Here is a 20,532-nt window from a genome sequence, read left to right as displayed (position 1 = left end):
CTGTGCAGAACCCTCTGGAAAGCCTTGGGCACTCTGACTCTAAGTGGGATCCCTGGGACAAGGGTGGGCGGCAAGTCTGCATTCCAGGTAACTAGGGTCACTCCGGGATAGCCAAGGACGTGGGAAGACACAGGGGCACTCAGCCAGCAGTTCCTCCTCCACAATTCAGGAACTTGGTGTCCTTAAAACCAGGACAAGCCTGCCACCCAGTGCTGTTCTGGATCACCACAGCAGCCAGCAATGTGGCTGCCACACTGTGCCTGGCCTGGGTGTCCAGTCATGCACTGAAGACCCTGTGATGACGTAGGGCTACCAACCATTCCCTCCCCAAAGCTTGTCCTTACCCCATTCATCACTCCATCAACTCAGAGCTATCCTAAATGAAAACCATTCTACCTGGTCCTGCCAGCCCTGGAGGCAGATGTCACTCCATTAGGTGGATTGTGCCTGCCCAGACTTTAAGGTGTTATTCTTATGATTACTGTATATTCTAGAGTGCTGTATAAAATATATTCTGCTAAGTTTCTTTCTTTTATTATTTTGTTTTTGTTGTTGAGTGGGGTCTTAAACATCCTGGGCTTGCCTTAAGCCCACAGTCCTTCTGTTTCAGTTTCCCACCTGCTGGGGATACAGTTATTCCTGGTTTATTCTAATGTATATGATATATATATATACATATGTGACATATTATATATTGTGTATTATATATGTTATTCACATTATAGCATAGTAATAGCTAAGTATAAAAATATGATAAAATAAGCATGGCCATGTCTTGCATAACAATGATTCAGTAGATAGAGGACCATATATATTTCAGTATCTCCATGACACTGCATCACCAACTAATGACATCATACACATTTTATTTGGCACATGTATATTCCAGGATGCTTTCATAATGCATGTCTTAAAATGTATTCATTGTCTTCACTGAGCCGTGTCACTATGATTAAGACAAAATCTTCACACAGCCTCATGACCAAGGAGCCCCCATCACCCCACCTCACGGATGTCATCTCTGAAACACAGAGAGATCCACAGTCAGAGCAGGACCAGTTAGAGCTGGGATCTGCATTTAGGTCCCAGGAAGACAAGAGTCCCTGGGCCCAACTCCCAAGCGGCTCTGCCACAGATGCTCCCTATAATCAGCAGAAAGCCTCTGAAAGAGTCCTGGGAAAGGAGGGTCAGCAAGGCCACCTCGAGACAATCCCAGGCTCCCACCCCTGAAGTCACACTTTATAAAGAAGCTTTGGATTTAGAGAGAGAGAGAGAGAGATCTCATCTCTACTATGGTTAGTTCACAGGGAGTCTGTGACTCTTATCGTTAACATTTTTTTAAAATGGTGTGTGTGTGTGTGTGTGTGTGTGTGTGTGTGTGTGTGTGTGTGTGTGTGTGTAGATACCTGCAGAGGCCAGAACAAGGAGTCAGATTCCCTGGAGCCAGAGTTATAGTTGGTTGTGAGTCACCAAACATGTGTTCTGGGTTTGAACCCAGGTCCTCAGGAAGAGCAGCAAGTGCTCCTAACCCTGAACCATCTCTCAGATCATCTTTAAACCTCTGCTATCTACTTGCTCTCTCACAGCATCCTCTTCCCGGCATTGTGGTTTGGATCTTCAGTGCCCCCTAGAGGCCTGTGTGCTAAAGGCCTAGTTCCCAGTATGGGGTTACTGGAAGGAGACGAAACCCTTAAGAGGCAAGGCTAGGAGAAAAATCGATCATCAAACATGTGCCTGGGAAGGGGACTGTGGGACCCTGACTCCTCCACCTCTTTTACTTGCCAATCATGCAGTGAACTGTTTAACTTCCCCCACACTCCCATCATAGCCATCTGGAGTGCCCAAATGAGGCCTGAAAGTCACAGGAGTGCTCGGCACAGACTGATACCCCTACAACCACCGGCCAAGAGAACACTCTTTTCTTCAGAAGTCAGTATCTCAGGCCCTGTCACAGTGAATGGCAGCCCAGTGTGCTCATTCTCAGCGTGACTCTCAGAGTTCTGAAGTTCCCTCTCATGTGACTACAGTGCCTCTAGAAGTGCTTCAGGCACTGAGGTTTGACTGGTGGGGTTGCAGGCGACTGGATCAAACAGGATTGAGGCAGGAGGGGCAAGGGGAAAAAAGAAAGCAAAAGAAGGAGAAGGGAAGGAGAGGGAGATGAGGAAAAACGGGGGAGGGAAGGAGAAAGGAGGGTGCTGGTGCTTCTGGAGGACTGAACCAAAGACCTTCAGCACCACCTGTGAGTGGACATCATTTCCCTGACTGGAAGCAGGAGGTGACAGGGACTCAGCCTACACCAAACAGCTAGAAAGTGGCACAGCCAAGGCTTGGAGGGAGCTCAAGCCCTTGATTCTCTGTAGTCCCTGGAGGAGGCCAGATGAACTTGCCCAGCTCCTGGCCTCAAGTCCAGCGAGGCTCATGTAACTAGACTCCTGGCATAGGCTGGGCCAAGTCCAGCCTTTGGACCATAAGTTTATTACAAAGTCATCAATGGGGTCAAGAACTTTTATAAAGTGAGATGTGGTGTCTCTGACCCTGTTCAGCTGTGTGACCTCAGGCCTGTGGCTAAATTTCTCTGGGTTTCTGTTTTTCCCATTTGTCTTGCAGGCTGTGAAATACCTTGAGACGTGTGCATGTAGTTGCAAAAGTGAGAACAGCTCATTGGACCAACAGTGGTCTAAGGTGAGCAAGTCTGTCACTGGACTTGACAATCAGAACCAGGAACCAGTTCTGATCACAACTGACTTTCCTGGAAACCCAGAAGTAGGGAAGAGGGAATATGCCTGCATTTCTGTCTCCTAATGACCATTGTTAAACTCCTAGTACTTGGCTTGGGAGATGGCTCAGTCAGTAAAGCCAGACTCCAAGGTCAATCCTCAGCACCCAGAGACAGGCAGATTCCTGGGCCCGGCGCCTAGCCTAATCAGCAAGTTCTAGGCCAGAGAGACCTTATCTTAAAAAAACAAGGTGGACAACATTCGCAGGGAGCAACCCAAGATTGACACCTGGCCTCTCTGTGTGTACACACATGAGCACTAGCACACACATATTTACAACACACACACACACACACACACACACAAAATCAACCAACCAACAAACAAAAAACAGCTTTCATGGAAGATGAATATGTCCAAGGACTTGGTTTATAAGTTACAGGGTCTGGGTTCACCAGATTCTGTCACCGTCTCTATCTGCCCCTCCCCCATACTGATAGGGGACAAAAGGTAAAGCTGTGGTTTGGCATAAAAAACATCAGCCCAGCAATCTAGGACCCTGATCCTGAGGAGCAAAGACCTCATTAACACAGTCAGACTCCTAAGAAAAGTTAATTGGAGTGAACAAAATCTCAGAGAATTTAGCTCTCTGTTTGAGAGACTATTTTTGGCTGAACTGAGACGGAAAGACAAAGAAAGCACATCCAACTAAAGAGAAACTAATTTGGAAGCTGTAATGGAGGACAAGCTTCTAGATTTCCTCAGAACCCTGGAGACACGATTAGTCAAGAAATAATTAGGCACTCACTGTCCTGGGGGTAACGAAAGCTAAAAGCGTAGAGGAGAGACATTGAGAACCACCAGAAAGGTCACTGGCTGCTCTCGATAATTTTGCCTTTCCAGATCCGAAGATTCAACGATTATTTTTAAAAAGACCCATAAAGGCCCCAACTACTCAGAAGAGCTTGGAGTGGGAGGAGCTGGAGGAGCCACAGGACTCACTCCTGTGTTCTTGAAGATTCCAGCAGGAAAATCCAGAGCCGGACACGTCTTGGGGCTCCAGAGAGTGGGCAGTCCTTTTCTTTGATAGGTAGAGTATCCCCCTGCCAAGAGTAGACCAGCCTTGTCTTTGGGGCAGGTGGAGTGTTTCCTGAGCAGGCCTGGACAGTGAACAGTCTCTGCAGTAACTGCCTTTCCCTCTTGCTGTGGGGTGACAGACACTGTGTAAATGAGGGGGCATGGTTCTAATAAAATAAAACTTTATACAAATAAGGGTGCCACAGCTTCCTCTGTCCTCCTAAGAAAACCCCGTGGCTCCTATCTGGGCTTCCCTTTTGCAGTCCTGCAAGCACCTCCTCTAGGGAGTGTGGGAACGATGAGGAATGAGCTACAGACTTGATTTTAGTGTAGTGGTCCTCAACTTTCATAACACTGTGACCCTTTAATAAAGTTCCTCATGTTGTGGTGACTCCCAATCATAAAATGATTTTTTGTTGCTACTTAACTGCAATTTTGCTACTGTTCTGAATTATAGTGTAAATATCTGACATGCATGATATCTGATATATGACCCCTGTAAAAAGGTCATTAGCCCTCCACACACACACCAGAAGGGTCACAATGCACAGGTTGAGAACCACTGTTTTTGGCAACAATGTCCAAAACGTTCACTGAAGAAAAGACAGTCGACAGTGCTGGGGAAACTGGGCGTCCCCTGGCAGAAGAACGACACTAGATCCCTACCTCTTGTTCTTTACACAGATCAATTCAAACGCATCGGAGGCCTGAATGTGAGACTTGAAACTCTGAAACCGCTAGGGGGCAGCATGGAGAAGACACTTCAAGATGTCCACAGAGGCATGGATGTCTGGAGACTCCAAGAGCTCAGGGAATAACAGCAAGGATTGACAGCGGGATCTCACGAAATCCAACACAAAGGAAACCACAGTAAACCAGAGTGGCGGCTGCAGAATGGGAGAAGACGCTCACTAGCTGCACACCCAAAGGACTAGTATCTAGAATGCACAAAGCACTCCAAAGACCAAATACCAACAATGATCCAGTCCAACAAATGAATTCAGGAAATGAGCAGACAGTTCTCAAAGATGTACGACAAAGGGCCAAGAAATGTTTGAAAAGGGTTTAAGGTCGGTAGCCACCAAGGGAATGCAAATTAGAACCACAGTGGGACACCACCTCTCTCAGTCAGAGAGCCTGTCGCCCAGAGAACAATTAACACTGCTGAGCATGGAAGTCAAAAGGAAGACTCTTCTCCCAAATGAAATGGAACGGCGACACAACCTCTCCCGAGCACAGCATGAGGACTCTAAGTCCGCACTCACAGAGACACTTGTAGGCTCATGCTTCCTGCAGCACCAGGGGAAATAGTGGAATCACAGCATCAGCCGGTGTCCATCAACACAGGAACCAACAAAATGGGCTACACGTTCACAACATATCTATAGTGGTAAAGAATGAGTCCTGCTATTTTTCAAGAAAATTAATGAAGTGGAAATCATGACATTGAGTGAAATAAGCCAGATGGATAGATAGCATATCCTCTCTCATTTGTAGATCTTAGAGTATGCAGATAGATAAAAATGTATGAAAATATGTGCATATGTGTATGTATGTAAGGGCATGCATATATGTGTATGGACATATATATGTACATATTTGTATGTGTGCTCATCCATGTATTGTGTAATGTATGCATGAATATATGTGTGTATTTGTGTATGTGTGTGCATTTTCATGAATGTATGTGTGCATCCATGTGTCTGTATATGTACGTGTATATATGTGCCTGTATGAATGTTTACAGGTGTGTGTATGTATGTATGTGTGTATATGTATATACAATTGTGAATGTGTGTATAAGTAGGTGAACCTGTGTGTAAGTGAATGTGCATATGTGCATTTATGTGTATGTATATGTGTGCATGTGTGTAAATGTATGAGTATGTGATAAGTATGTGTGTGAATGAATGTGTATCTGTGTATATATGTGCAAGTGCATACATTTGTGTGTATGTGTAAATATGTGTGTCTGTGTCTATTTGTATGTATATGTGCATTTGTGTGTATGTGTGTGTGCATGTGTGGTATGGAAGGTCCTTCTGTCCATGTGCAACTTTCATTGGTTAATGAATAAAGAAACTGCACTGGCCTGTTGATAGGGCAGAACTTAGGTAGGTAGGGAAGACAGAACTGAATGATGGGAGGAAGAAAGCAGAGTCAGAGAGACACTATGGATCCTTTGCCAGAGTAAGACATGCTGCCGAAACTTAGCTGGTAAGCTACTGTCATGTGGTGATACACAGATTAATAGAAATGGGTTAAACTAAGATGTAAGAGTTAGCCAATAAGAAGTCAGAGCTAATGGGCCAAGCAGTGTTTTAATTAATACAGTTTCTGTGTGATTATTTCAGTTCTGGGCAGCTAGGACAAACAAGCAGCCCTCTCCTCCTACACATGTGTGCCAATGTGTGTTTATGTATGTATGTATGTATGTATGTGTGAATATGTGTGCCTGTGTATGTCCCTGTGTATGTATTTGTTTATATATGTATATGCATTTGTTTACATATGTGTGTGTGAATGCATGTGTGTCAGTGCATTCCTGCATATGTATTTGTGTGAATATATGCATTCATGTATGGATGAGTGTGTCTGTATGTGTATATGTATGTATTGGCATGTCTGCTTGTATGTATGTGTGTACATGTGTTCTTGTATGTGTGTCCATGCGCAAATATGTCATGAAAGCAGGAGTAGTTGGGGAATAAAGGAGCCCAGTGGGAGGAGGAAGAGAGAGGAAACTGGACATGGAGGATACATGGTGACCTTGGGAGGTACATGGTGGATGTGGGAGGTACATGGTGACCATGGGAGGTACATGGTGGATGTGGGAGGTACATGGTGAACATCGGAGGTATGTGGTGGACTGGGAGGTACATGGTGGACGTGGGAGGTACATGGTGGATGTGGAAGGTACGTGGTAGACGTGGGAGGTACTTGGTGGACGTGGAAGGTACATGGTGGATGTGGGAGGTACATGGTGACCATGGGAGGTACATGGTGGATGTGGGAGGTACATGGTGGACATGGGAGGTACATGGTGGACTGGGAGGTACATGGTGAACATCGGAGGTATGTGGTGGACTGGGAGGTACATGGTGGACATGGGAGGTACATGGTCGATGTGGGAGGTACATGGTGGACATAGGAGGTACATGGTGGATGTGGGAGGTACATGGTGAACATCGGAGGTATGTGGTGGACTGGGAGGTACATGGTGGACGTGGAAGGTACATGGTCGATGTGTGAGGTGCATGGTGGACATGGGAGGTACATGGTGGACTGGGAGGTACATGGTGGGGACAATAAAGACACATTTATGAAACCATCATTATGAATAATGTGGACACCCAAAAGAGAACTTTTGGATTAAAGACTACAGTCAATGTGCAACCCTGATCCATGGAGCAACAACTAATCACCAAGGTGCAGTGTGACAGCTGCAGCGACCACACATGACACTTAGCATGTACTGAGTGAGATTCTCAATGATTATTGAACAGCTATCATTGCAATAGCCTTTGGGGGAAGGTACAAGTTTACAGATGGAAGCCAAGGCCCAGAGAGGTGAAACATCTTCCCAGAGATCACACAGCATGAGTGTCTGAGGCAGGATTTGAAAACTTAGTGTGGCTCCAGAGTCCTTGTTTTAAACTTCTATGGTACTTTTTCCTCACACTCCTTTCCTTTACTGCCTCAGGTCAGAGGATCTGAATTCCTCGCCAGCTTTCCCACATCTTCCAGGATTATGTTAGAATTCTGCTACCCAGTATACAAGGCTGCTCACCTGTCCAGCCTCACCAACCTCCATGCCTCAGCTTAGCCCTAGGGAACAAAGAACTCCCAGAAAAGCCCAGAATATGCACCTCAGTTCACACCCCTCCTCTCCCAGGGTTCCCTCTTCTGGGGTTCCCTCTTCTGGGGTTCCTTCTCCTTCTCTCACGCACTCACACCTGTTCTCCCTTCCACACTCAGGCATGGTGTCATCCCTGCCGAGCTCCCATGTGAGCTTGGACCCACTGTGGTCAAACTGCTTCCTGTGTGAGGATTCTGCTGCTGTGAACTGATTAAGACGGTGGAACGACTGATTCCACAGTGGCCGCCCAGCTTGGTTAGCCTATAAGATTGGTCTGACCGCCCAGCTTGGTTAGCCTATAAGATTGGTCTGCTCAGTTTGGCATGATAGCACATCCCTGGAATCTCAGCACTGGGATACTACTTGACTTAGTAGCTCTAAGCTAGCCTGGACTACCTAGTGAGAACCTATCTCAAATAATCAAAATCTGAGTTTTGCTGCCTGGGGAGCAGCCTCCAGCAGTGCAGGGCTCAAAGGTAAGCCATGAAGTTGGCGCACACTGTGACTTTTTTTATCTGAGGTGGTTAGGGAAAACACTCACACACTCTCTTGACAGTCTCCTTCAGCTCTTTATCTTCTTCTTCTTTTGTATTTTCTAGTCTTTATTTTCCTGTGATTTCCTTTTCTCATTCTTGATGTTTTCCTTCTAACTCATTTTAACTCCATTGCTATTCTTTCCATTACAACTTATATATCCCAGCAGAATCTTTCCGGAAATACAAAAATCACAATGTGGTTACAATGTGGTTTTCAAGTGAATGATTACAATGAATACAAACGAAAAACAGCATGTTTTCCATATCCGTTGAATGATTAAACATTTTACATATTACAGGTGAAAACAAATTCCCCTAAGAACCCACGTACATTCATACCCAAGCAACTTGTTATAGGTTTGCTATGTAGGCAGGCAAGGTGTTCTTCTCAGTTAGGTCTTTTACTGGAAAGCTGCATTTTGCAGTTACAAAGAAAGGGTCAATTTACTTTATTATTTATCTTGAAAGATAATCTTAAGGGAATCACAAATCTAAATTTTATATATGGAAAAGAATCAGTCAGCTCCACTTTAAATCTTTAGGGTGCATACCCTCTCATCAATTTTTTTTTTAGATCAGGAGATTGAAGGTAAAAATGGGTATAAGAAATTAATCATCATCTTTAGCCATTAACCAATCTTAGCAAGAAAGGCATGTCAGCTAATGATAATTGGGCTGCTTTGTTCTTGTTCCCTGACCTTAAAGAGTCCCTCCTTCAACTACGTGCTTTTCTAAAACTTTAGATTGTCCTCTGGGCTTTTTGCCTCAAAGCTATTTGACAAAGGCTTCTAGTCTAACTTTAAATTATGTCCAAAGCTTTATTTTAGCTATGATGCACTCTGAACACATCTCCAAACATTAAGATGAAAAGAATTTAAACTAGCTGGACTATTGGAACTCAATTGTTTTTCTTAGTCATTAACCTAGCCACAGTCTATATTTATATGGTTCCTCAATAGAAACTCAACAATCTAGCTGTGTGACACTTCCTTGTTTTATTTTTTATCATCAAAATGCTATTTAAACTAACATTATTATTATTATCAATTAGATAGTACAGTTTAAGGAGATACTATCTTCATCATAGTTCATGGGTAAAAAATGCCCAGTAGGACAAGATGTTTCCATGAGATAAACACACTGCATTACAGGCAGTGGGGTCTCTCCACACCCATCCAGACCACGCCAGACAGCAGAGAAAGATGGCAGCAGCAAACATGTGAGGGCACAGCAGAAGAAAAGACATTCTAGAATCTGTGGTCATAGGGGCTTGCCTATCTGAAGGATTCACCTCCTGGTGGGCTGACACTGTGAAGTCAACTGCCATCTGCTGCTCCTCTTACATGGCCACCAGCCTCTGAGTGTAAATGTAGTAAGGAGGCTGCTAGTTTGTTCCCAGGTGCTTAGCACCAAAATAATCACACAGAAACTGTATTAATTAAAACACTGCTTGGTCCATTAGCACTAGCTTCTTATTGGCTAACTCTTACATATTAATTTAACCCATCTCCATTAATCTGTATTGCCACATGGCTGTGGCTTACTGGGTAAAGGTCCCAGTGTCTCTGCCAGGGGCTACATGGCTTTTCTCTGACTCTGCCCTTTCTCCCAGCATTCAGTTTAGTACCCCCCACACACTGCCTAGACCTGTTACCCTATAGCTCTATTATAGGCCCAAAGCAGTTCCTTTATTAATCACTGATATTCATAGCATACAGAGGGGAATCCCACATCATATAAACAACCTTTCTTCCTGGCACATTTTGCTGGATTCAACTTAAGGAGAGCAACTACTTTGCCTGAACCCAGATTTACCAAAACTAAGAACATTTCCAGCCCCACATCCTCCAGTGGGTGAGAGCTGCACTTGGGCCAGGTAACTGTATTCATGAGCTCCTTCGAGCCCCTTAGTGAGTAACAGTGTCATCTTAGTTACTTTGGAGTTTGAAGAGGGAGGACCACAAGTTTAAATACAGGCTGGAAAACTCAGCAAAACCATGCCTCACAATAAAAATTAAAGTAGGTTGTGGATCTAGCTTAGTAGCAGAATGCTAGCCCATCATGGGTAAGTTCCTGGGTCCCATCTCTATAACAAATAAGAAAACCAACAAGCAAGCAATAAATGTGTGTCCAACATGCCTCAGGGCTTAGTACCTGTTTGTTGAACAACCTACCATTACAACACCTCCCCCCACCTCCACTTTACCCACGGGGTGGGTTGTTATAGTTGAGACATAGAGTGTCCTCCAATGTCTGTGTACTACTGAGTTAAGAAGCCTCTCTTAAATGAGATGTGCTTGCCTCTAACAAACAGAGCCCACCTGAGAAAATGTTGCTTCTAGGGAGCCATACTTACTCATGTTTTTATGTCTAGAATTACTCTCCAAGCTCTCTCAGGTTTTATGTGGCTGTAGTTGTCCACAATGGCACCATTTGTTGACAGAGGTTTCTGTCCCAAAACTGGTCCGCAGTCATTCAATCACAGAGACCTACATTAATTATAAACTGGTTGGCCTATTAGCTCTGGCTTTCTCATTACTAACTCTTACATTACATTAACCCGTAATTCTTGTCTATGTTAGTCACATGGCTTGGTACCCTTTACCAGTGAGTCATTCTTATCTTGCTTCCTCTTGGTCTGGGTGATGACTGCAGAGTGAGATTTTCCTCTTTCCAAGATTCTCCTATTCTGGTCACCCCTCCTATACTTCCTGCCTGGCTACTGGCCAATCAGCATTTTATTAAACCAATACAAGTGGCAAATTTTTACAGGGTACAAGACCATTGTCCCACATCATTGCATAGTATACATATAGGCAAGCACTCATAAACATAAAACAACTACATAATTAAAAAGATGTAGGGTTTGGGGCAGTCTTTAGGTCACTGGCGATGAGTCCTTCAAGAGAGATAGTGGGGCCATGGCCCTTTATGATCACCCTTTGTTTGCTGGCCATGACTTTGCTCTGGCATCTTCTCTCTGCTCCCTGCCATAATAACCCATAGTAGACAAGACCCTCTATCACCATGAGCCAAAGCAATTTCTCTCTCGTCCCTGCTTCCCCCTCTCATCTCTTTCCTCTCTCTCAAAGTTTGAATGAAATGTCCCTTATAGACTAATGCATTTGGACACATGGTCTCCTGTAGGTGGTGCTGTTTGGGGAGATTGTGAATCTTTGGGATGTTGAGCTTTGTGGGAGGAAGTACGGCACTTGGGAGAGGCTGAGGAATTTATGGCTTCACCCCACTTTCAGATTTTTCTCTGCTTCCCTCAGGTGGATGGAGACATGGTCTCTCAGCTTCTTGCTTGCTCCTGCTTTTCCCAGCCATTATGTACTGCCCTTGTCTGAAACTATAAGGCCAAATAAATCTTATCAGTTGCTTTTGGTCTTGCTGTTTATCATAGTGAGAGAAAAGCAGCTGATACTTACTCTCTTTTTCAAACATAAATTTATGCATTTTTGTGTGTAATGTGCTGTTATGTATGTGAGTACACATGCGTACCAAGGTGCACATGTGGAGGCTAGAGGACAAGTTGTGGGAGTTGGTTATCTTCTTCCACTACATGGGTCCCAGGTTGAACTCAGGACATCAGGCTTGTTCACAGCCCTCTTACCCACTGAACCATCTCCAGCCCCGTCTTTTTAAGCTGATTATCTGAGATGTTTGTTACAATAATGGGAAGCTCATTGACACAGGGAAGTAGCTTCAAGTCAAATTTTCTGCTTCAATGCACAAGAAAAATCAAGTGGCCAACAGTGTGGCAGATTATGGACAAAGATGTTTTCTACCCTAGAGGACATCAGGATTATTCCAGCTCAGATTTAGAATGTGAATAAAGCAAAGTCGATGAGAATCATTGTTTCTAAAAACTAACTAGAACTTGGAACTTTCATTTCCTGGAGGAAGGAAACAGAAACAGGGAAGGGATAGAAACAGAGGAAGAAAGAAAAATAGAAAAGGGAAAAGAAGAGAAAAGAGAGAGGTGAAGAGGAGAGGGAAAAGGTGAGAGAAGAGGAAGGGCCTGAAGGACACGTGACCTGAAGGACAAAGACAGTTACAGAATGAAAGTAACTTTCTAAACGTGGCTGAAGCCATTTGTCCAAAACTCATTTACAGCATGGGTGTGTGTGTGTGTGGGATCCATCTTCAAAGCATACCAGAAATAGATTTTGAGGTGTTTTCCAGGACAACATATCATCGAAACTGTCCTGATCCCTAGGTGGTTCCAGAAAAGTCAGGGTTGGGACTAGGGCCAGGGACCCTGGAGACAGTGAGAAGGCAGGAGAAGTTCAGCACCCTGGAGAGTTCCCAGTCAACTTTGCTTGCCAACTTGCCTGGCAAAATGGCTCCTCTCCTGACTTTAAAAGGATCGAAACTTGAGTTTACCCTTAAGATGTTCTAAGGGGCACGAAAATGTGGCTTTTGCTCATCAAGAAGCTCCCTCCTCAGCACAGTGAAGTCAGAAAACCTAGCCTTACAGGTGATAGACTTGCTTTTGGTTCGGATAGTCCTCGCTGTCCTCATTAGGATTCCCAAAGCTGGAGATTCTGTGGGCCATTCCCAGATGTACCTGGGAATGGGGCTTGTAGCGGTCCCTCCTCTCCTGCCTCACACTCAGGGCTGCCTCTCCTCTAACTGTCGTCAATCCTTTCTAATGCTGCTGCAGTTTGTAATCATCTGTCAGGGTGGCTCCTGCCTTCCCTTTGGCTGCATATTAATTAGAAAGGGGTTTCTGCGGGGGTGGGGAGACCTAGTTACTGCAGTTCCCAAAGCAAAGCCCAGACCACTTCTTGTTTTTGGGATCTCAGAGAGAGCAAGAACTTGACAGTTTCTACGTCTCCCCAGCACGTGTCACTGTAACAGGTAGAGAGTTGCAGCCCTGATGGCAGACAGAGACTGCCCCCTGGGCCAGTGTCCTCTCCACAGGAAGTTTCTCCTGGGAGAAGGGCACTAAGGTTTACTATAGAAAAGAGACAAAGGTGTGAACAGTACTTATCCTGGGATGTGCACAATGGGTCCCGAGAGGCAGAGGCTAAGTCACCCCTTATCTGTACTTGCAACAGCAGAACCCAGAAGCACAAAATAGATCACACCAGGGTTTTTAATACCTGCTAGCCATGTAGGTCAACTTGGTGTGCAGTCAGCTCCCACAACAGAGTCCCCAAGGGTCTCAATGGTGCAGGCAGAGGTCCTTAGATTCACCATTAACTGTGCAGAATCCAGTCAAAGCCTGCCTGAGCACATGGTGGTCACAAATCAGCATTCTTTGCCTTGATGGGTGTTTGTGTATGTACATGTTCAAGTGTTCATGTGTATTTGCCCATACATGCCTTTATGTGTGCACGAATATGAATGTACATGTGAGTGTGCATGTATGGATAGTGTGGGTTCATCTCTGACCTCAACAAATGACCTGGACTGAGGACAGACTCTCAGCATACCTGTGGGGTCACTGAAGCCCTCTGCTCCTCAAGTACTTAAGGATACTTGAACCTATAACACTGTGAGGAGAGATACTTGGAGCTCTAGAGACTTCTGGCTTGAGTTGGACCTGTAGAGTTAAACCCTGCATTTTAGTCTTGCATGAACCCAGGAAGCCACCTGCACATTCAAAGCCCATGGTGCCCTTTAGAGTCACCATACACATGCCACTTTCCTTCCCTACACCCCAGCTGGCTCTGGACAGTTCCCAGGTCTGCCCAAAAGAAAAAGCTCCCCATATGGGTTCTGTACTTCAAGTCTGCAAGGTCAGGGAAGTTGTCCACAGAGTCAGGTTCCCTTCAGTTCAACAACCACATAAACAGTATGACCTTGTGCTGGTGTCCCTGCATCACTAGGGGACCAGGAGGGCATACCCATTACTATCTTTCCTCTTTCACCCAACATATGAAGTAAGGTCTGTGACTGGTGCTATCTTGAGAGGACTCAGTATAAAGAACTCATTGGTGCTCAGAACACCAGCAACGACATGATGCCCAACACCTACCTGCAGCATCCATCCCCCGGTTCACACTTAGACTGTGTCTGCCCTGTGTACAACTTTCATGGTGCAGATGGTCCCTACCCCCATTTTCCAGGTGAAAAACTGAGTCAGGTATCTTGATCAAAGTCACTTAGGTTGAACAATCAGGATCAGGACTTGGGTTCAGGAATCTGACTTCAAGATTCCATATTCTGCTCTCCCCTTGCTCTTCTGAGAGAACTGGCTCCTCTGAACACACTTGGCTTTCAGAGCACACTTGTAGGTGGAGGGGAGGAATCTCTGCAAGAGCTTTGCCCAAGACAACCATTCATGTGTATATAGCACCCCTCAACGGTGAGAGCGCCGTCATTCCCTTTGCCACATGGAGGCAAGGCTCAGAAATGTGGGGTAACTTTCCCCAGCATCACACAGCTATGCCTGGCAGAATGTAAAATGGATGACTACTAGCTAAGGTGTCTCGATGATCCAGTGACCACGGGAGGGCACAAGGTGCACTTCCCTCAGCCTCCTTTCAGAGTGAGGATCGGGTCCTTTTTGTCAAACTTAGCATCATCAGTTTTCTGTGTAACATGGGTGACCCCATCTTTCTGCTTCCTCACCTGAGAAACTCATCCTCCACATGACAGGCAAGAGGAACCATCCATGCTAGTCACGTTTGCATCTCAGGGCAACTGTAGGACTGCAGGGATGTCACACATCATATAATGTTAGCTAATATAGAGAAGGAAGAATTATGAACATAACCAAATAATGGGCAGCATGAAACCCCTGATCCCAAGACACAGATACTGTGGATGCAGACCAGATTGTGATATCTGAGCTCATCCCAAATCTGCAATGCTATCTGCAATGCTAGTATTGGCCACCTGATGGCAGAACAAACCCACGGATCACTTGATTTCCTTTTTTTTTTTTTTTTTTTTTTTTCAGCAGGCATGAGGGTAGAGCCTCACTGCCTACCATTAGCATGGCTGTGTGGTTGTTGCTCCCTCTGTCCATCCAGCCTGCTTCCCTGTGCATTTCCAGGTCAGCTGTGGGCTTCCCTGCAGCTCTGCCCCATGTCATTACCTGCAGGTCGGGATTTATTTCAAAGGTAAAGCTGACCTTCCACAAAAGCCATAGTTCATAAGTGAGCTATCAAATGAGTTTTAATAAATACCATGCTGCCAGATTAATCAAATCAGGAAATATTAGCTGTCTGGTTAGTTCAGGAGCTTCAGGCTTATAGCCTGTTCCCAAGTTTGTCTGCTTGTTTGCTGTTTGTTTTGTTGTTGTTGTTTGATTTTTTTTAATGTATTAAAGTTATTGAGTAAATGAAAGGAGATAACATATGCAGACTCCTGGAGCACAGTAGATGCCAGGGTCATATAGTGGGTCCCATAGTCAGCCTGCCTTGAGTGACCATCTCACTCCCATTCCTGTCCCTAAACAGATATTAATAATGGATCTCCCAGCCATCAGTGTGGTTGTTGGGCAGTTTCTTCCCTTGACTGAAGCTGTATATTTTGCTTTTTACCCATGGTCTTAACCCTGACTGACCATACCAATCACCCGAGGAGCTTTGGAACCTTCAGTGGCATTTCTGGGATTAAGAATGGGTAAATAGACTTTCTGATTGGAGACTGACGGGAACTGGAAGAGGTAGGTTCAGGCAATGCGCCGCAAACTGAGCAGATAGAGAAGACGCATCCCTCATGGACTGCATGTAGCTCAGAGGCAGAACACTTGCCCAGTGTGTGAGACCCTGGGCTCCATTTTCATCATTGAAGAACAAAACTCAAAGCAGCAGCAACAACAACAGAAGCTTTAAGAAGAGGTCATTTGAGCTCTCAGGGCCCATCTTTCAAATGGCTGCATCCAGGGCCTGCGAAGTGAAAATGGCCACAGGGTGAGAATACTGAGTTTCCTCCCTGACATTATTTAGGAACCATGAGGTCAGACATGACCTTCCAAACCTTAATTTGACAGAATTCACCATTTTCAAGAAGAGAAACAAAGAACAACGTGAAACAATCACTAACTGATCCTGGTCCATGATGCCTCAGACCCAGAGTGGGAGGTGAACCTCATGAGACTCCTACATCTCCCTTACCTCCTCAGCTGCTTCTAGGCATGCCAGTCTCCTTCCCACTTTGTCTTTTTGATGTAATTAAAAACTGATGTGGGATTCCCCTCTGTATGCTGTGAATACCATTGGTTAATAAAGAAGTTGTTTTGGGCCTGCGAAAGGGTAGAGCAGAGCTAGGCAGGGAAACTAAACTGAGTGCTGGGAGAAAGGAGGCAGAGTCAGAAAGAAGCCATGGAGCTGCTGCCAGAGACAGACATGCTGGAACTTTGCCAGTAAGTCACAGCTTTGTGGCCATACACAGATTAATGAAAATGAATTAAATTAAGACATAAGAGTTGGCCAGAAATATGCTTAAGCTATTGGCCAAACAGTATTATAAATAATAAAGTTTCTGTGTGGTTATTTTGGGGCTGAGCAGCCAGGAACAGACAAGCAGCCTTATTACAACAAATAACTTACTATAAATGTCATGTTTTCTACTATGTAAAGATAAATAAGTAAAATTCATGTCACATGTACCTTTACTATCCATTCCTGTGCCCTACACAGACATTAATAATAGATTGTTGAGCTTTTCTCATTGAGTTCACAGGTTTGTTAGATGGCTGACTCAGCCTGGGGCAAAATAGACTTTCTGACCTCAGTTTCTTCATCTATGTAACAGCCTGGCAGGATCTCTCTGCCAGAGGTTCCTTGAGCCTGTGCTGGTATTGCAGCTCCAGGCAGTGTCTGACCAACAGCAGATGCCACAACTTCCCATGTGACATTAGTATGCTTATTGGACAGGACAGTATGAGTTAAATCTTTGAAATAACACCAGAGCCTCTCACTGGAGCCTAACCCTGGATGAAAAAGAGTCATGCGTGCCTAAGATACTGGGGTGTCTGGTCAGCTCTTGTCACTCTGCAGTGTCTAAAATAGGGGTTTGTAATTTGAGAGGGGAGTTTTCTGGGACAGAGATGGACTGATAAATGCTTGACTGACTTTTTATCTGCAGAGCAAGTGGTACCTAGGAAGAAAGGAGAAAATCCTGCTATATGCACCTAGCCAGGTAATCCAGGGCAGTGCCTGTCTGTGAGTGATGGGGAGGAAGGTGAGCCTAGCTGGTGGGCTTGGCTGCCTTTGATGTAAGATCTGATGAGGACTGGAGGGGGCGGTTCAGCAATCCTCTACCAATGTCTTTTTATGGTGCCAGTGAGGTGGGAGGAAGGTCCATGGGTATGAGGAACACATCCAGGCAAGGGCCCAGGCAGGCTGGGAGTGAACTGTTGGCACCCATTGATGGTAAAGGTAAAGCAGAAGATTCCAGGCTTGGAATCAGCAAAGAACAAGAGAAAGAGGCACCCAGAAGGAGTCTGGGTCTGGTAATGTGGCTCCGTGTGACTTAGCAGTGAAAGAAAATACAAGGTCAGAGATCTGGGTCAACTGTGCCATGGAATCCAAAGTCATCTGGAGGGGGATGCACCCCTCCAGTGCCTCCCTAGTAGATCTCTTGGTCCAGTGGCTCACCAGGCTCTCCAGCATTCCCCTCTGCCCAGCAGGGCTGAATGAACGTCACTGGCCTCTCCTTGGCAGCAGCTGTCAGGGCGCATTTGTGACGGCAGCATTCATTCATGCTTCAGGAAGTTGCAGAGGAGGCTGGGGGCTTGAGGGGGGAGTGGACTTGGTGAGGCCTGATGTCTGCAGATGACATCAGTGAGGATGGCTCTCTCCTTCACCCAGGAAGCAGAAAACAGCAGTGGAAGAAAACAAAACAGAAAACAGAAGGAGGACTGTGCCCATATGCCATGCCAGCACCTCGTTCACAGTGGGACTTCTGCTCCATGTCTCCTTCTCTCTGGTAGTAAGTGATTGAGAGTTTGGCCCTAGCCCCTCACCTTTGGAATCAGGGCAGTCACATCGGCCCTGGCCAATGGAGTGAGCATAAAGCTGAGGCCAGGGGTGTAGTGTCCTCTCAGATGCTGGCTCTGCTAGCTGATGTCTGCGTCATCTATGTTGAGGGCACCGATGCCCAAGGAGCCAGTGTGCTATGAGCTGTGGCTATGAGGGTGCAGGACTTAACGGTGACTTATACTATATATTGGCCATTTATGTTCTAAACCTTCCAAATGCTAAGACCCTTCATATATTTCCTCATGTTGTGGTGACCCCCAAGCATAAAATTATTTTTGCTGCTACTTCATAGCTAATTTTACCACTGTTATGAATTATAATATAAATATCTTTGGTGATAGAGGCTTGCAAAGGGGTCTCGGCCCCAGGTTGGGAACCACTGTTCTAAATGGTTCTAAGCTGTTATTGCTACTGCTACAACATCTTTAGTATTCCCCATTCAGTTCTGCTCTGGGACTTTGCTGTGAGCCTCACCCATCCTTTCTCTCCTCTCCCCTCCACCCATTCCTCCTTCTAACAACTACTTCTCTTCCTTCTCCTCCTTCCTCCTTCTTCTCTCGGTGCCACAACCAAGTGAAGAGGAACCTGGAGTCCAGGCACAGAGGGCTGCTGTCTGCGGCACTAAGGCAGCATATAGGCGGCTGTGGAGAGGTGGCTGCGGGCACAGATCCTTTGGGGATGCTTGACTTTAGCGTCCCATCTTCCAGGCCTCCGCTCAGTGTGTGTGCTTCAAGACCCAGGGCCCACAGCAGTCCCCCTGGGAGGCCTCCCTGTCATGTCTTCCCCCAGTGTAGGAAGCTCAGCTTAGAGTAAACCTTGGAGAAACCAGGAATGCCAGTCGCTGGGACCTATCTTCTTCAGAGGACGGGAATGAATAGACCCCTGCAATGCCGGAGTGAAAGGGGCCGAACAACCTGGCGATCCTTCGCTGTTCTATTAGCAGTCAGCGTCCACCTGAGTTCCCCAATATTCTGAGCATCGTTTAGGTCCAAATCCTGAGCTTCATCTCGCAGTGCATAGAACCCATCCTTACAAAGGAGGCCTCATGTACTTTGTATCCTCCACCGGTAGAACCTATCCTGATCACTGCTCCTTGCTCTAGGTCCTCGCCCCGAGCTCTGTTCATCAGTCAATAGAACTCCTTATTGTAAAGGTCACAGGTGCTCGGCTACCTGCTAGGGAGTATCTATGTAGCTATGTCTAAAGCTTTGTTGTGATAATTGTCACATGGAAACCCCTTCCCAGGGTTTTACTATGCTTAAATGTGTAAGAAGAGTAAGCCACGAGGCCAGTCTCTGGAAGTTTTTCACCCAGGGCCTGCTAAGATCTCCCCACTGACTGTGAGATTTGTGGGATACCAAACACCCCAGGAGTACATTTTGGAAAGCTATGTGAGAATGAAATTTGTGTGAGCAAACTGAGTAGGCATGATACGTGCATCCATAAGCCAGCACCTTGTAGGTGCTCAGTTCATGTGAGGACCCAAGCCACTTGCCTTCACCTCACTTTATCAGGTGTGGCCAAAACTCTGATTTTTGGAACCCAACGCTAGCTCTCCACTCTGGCAGAGCCTCTCCCTGAGTCTTCCTAGCCATGAGGTAGAGGCTTCAGGCAGTTTCTGCCTCCATGATGCTCGGCCTGTGTTGGGGGTGTGGCCACGGGGGGCCGTGGTCACAGGGGAGCCAACCAAGAGCACCAAGGCCGCCCATTACCATGGAGACGGGCCCATGGGCCAACGAGGCCCAGGCTGGTCAGTGAATGAATAAACGTGGCCCATTTTTCTGCCTTTGTCCTGAGGCTCCCCGCGGCTTCCTGCTGTCAGCCCCAGCTGTGGGGAAGGCAGAATGTGCCTGACTGATATCGTCGGGCCGCCGCCGGGCAGCGCCAAGCCTGGCCTGACTGCCCCACGCCAAGATTCATGCCCGGCAAACAAGCCACACTTTGTTCCTGTGGGAAAGTCCGGCCTCTCAGGAAAGAGCCTCTCTCCGCCGGGTCCTGGGCTGGGGACACGCAAGTTGAACAAAGCCTCATCCGCTGGCCACGATTCATGGGTCCAAGATCCACCTCCACCCCGGAGAGGAGAGGACTGCCCAGGGGGTGGAACTCTGGACCATCCCTTTGTCCCCCTCCTCCGGAAGTCCCCGCCAGGGTCTCCCTCACCTGCCCTTTACTGGTTCCTGCTCTGTCTCAGCCTGCACAGGGGGAACTGGGTAGGAAACGGGTGGTGCTGGGCTGGACAGCCGCATGAATGGACGCTGAGGATCCACAGGATTGCCCTCCTCCCTGTAGCTCATCCTCGCTGCAGCCAAGGTCCAGGGTATCTACACCTAGTGCTGAACCTGGGCCAGTCCTGACTATGCTGCTCAGAAGGGGACCTGGCCTCACTGTGGCCTCCT

Source organism: Myodes glareolus, chromosome 3 (genome assembly GCF_982192425.1).
Source record: "Myodes glareolus chromosome 3, mMyoGla1.1, whole genome shotgun sequence".
Classification (NCBI taxonomy): domain Eukaryota; kingdom Metazoa; phylum Chordata; class Mammalia; order Rodentia; family Cricetidae; genus Myodes; species Myodes glareolus.
This window is presented reverse-complemented; position numbering follows the sequence as displayed.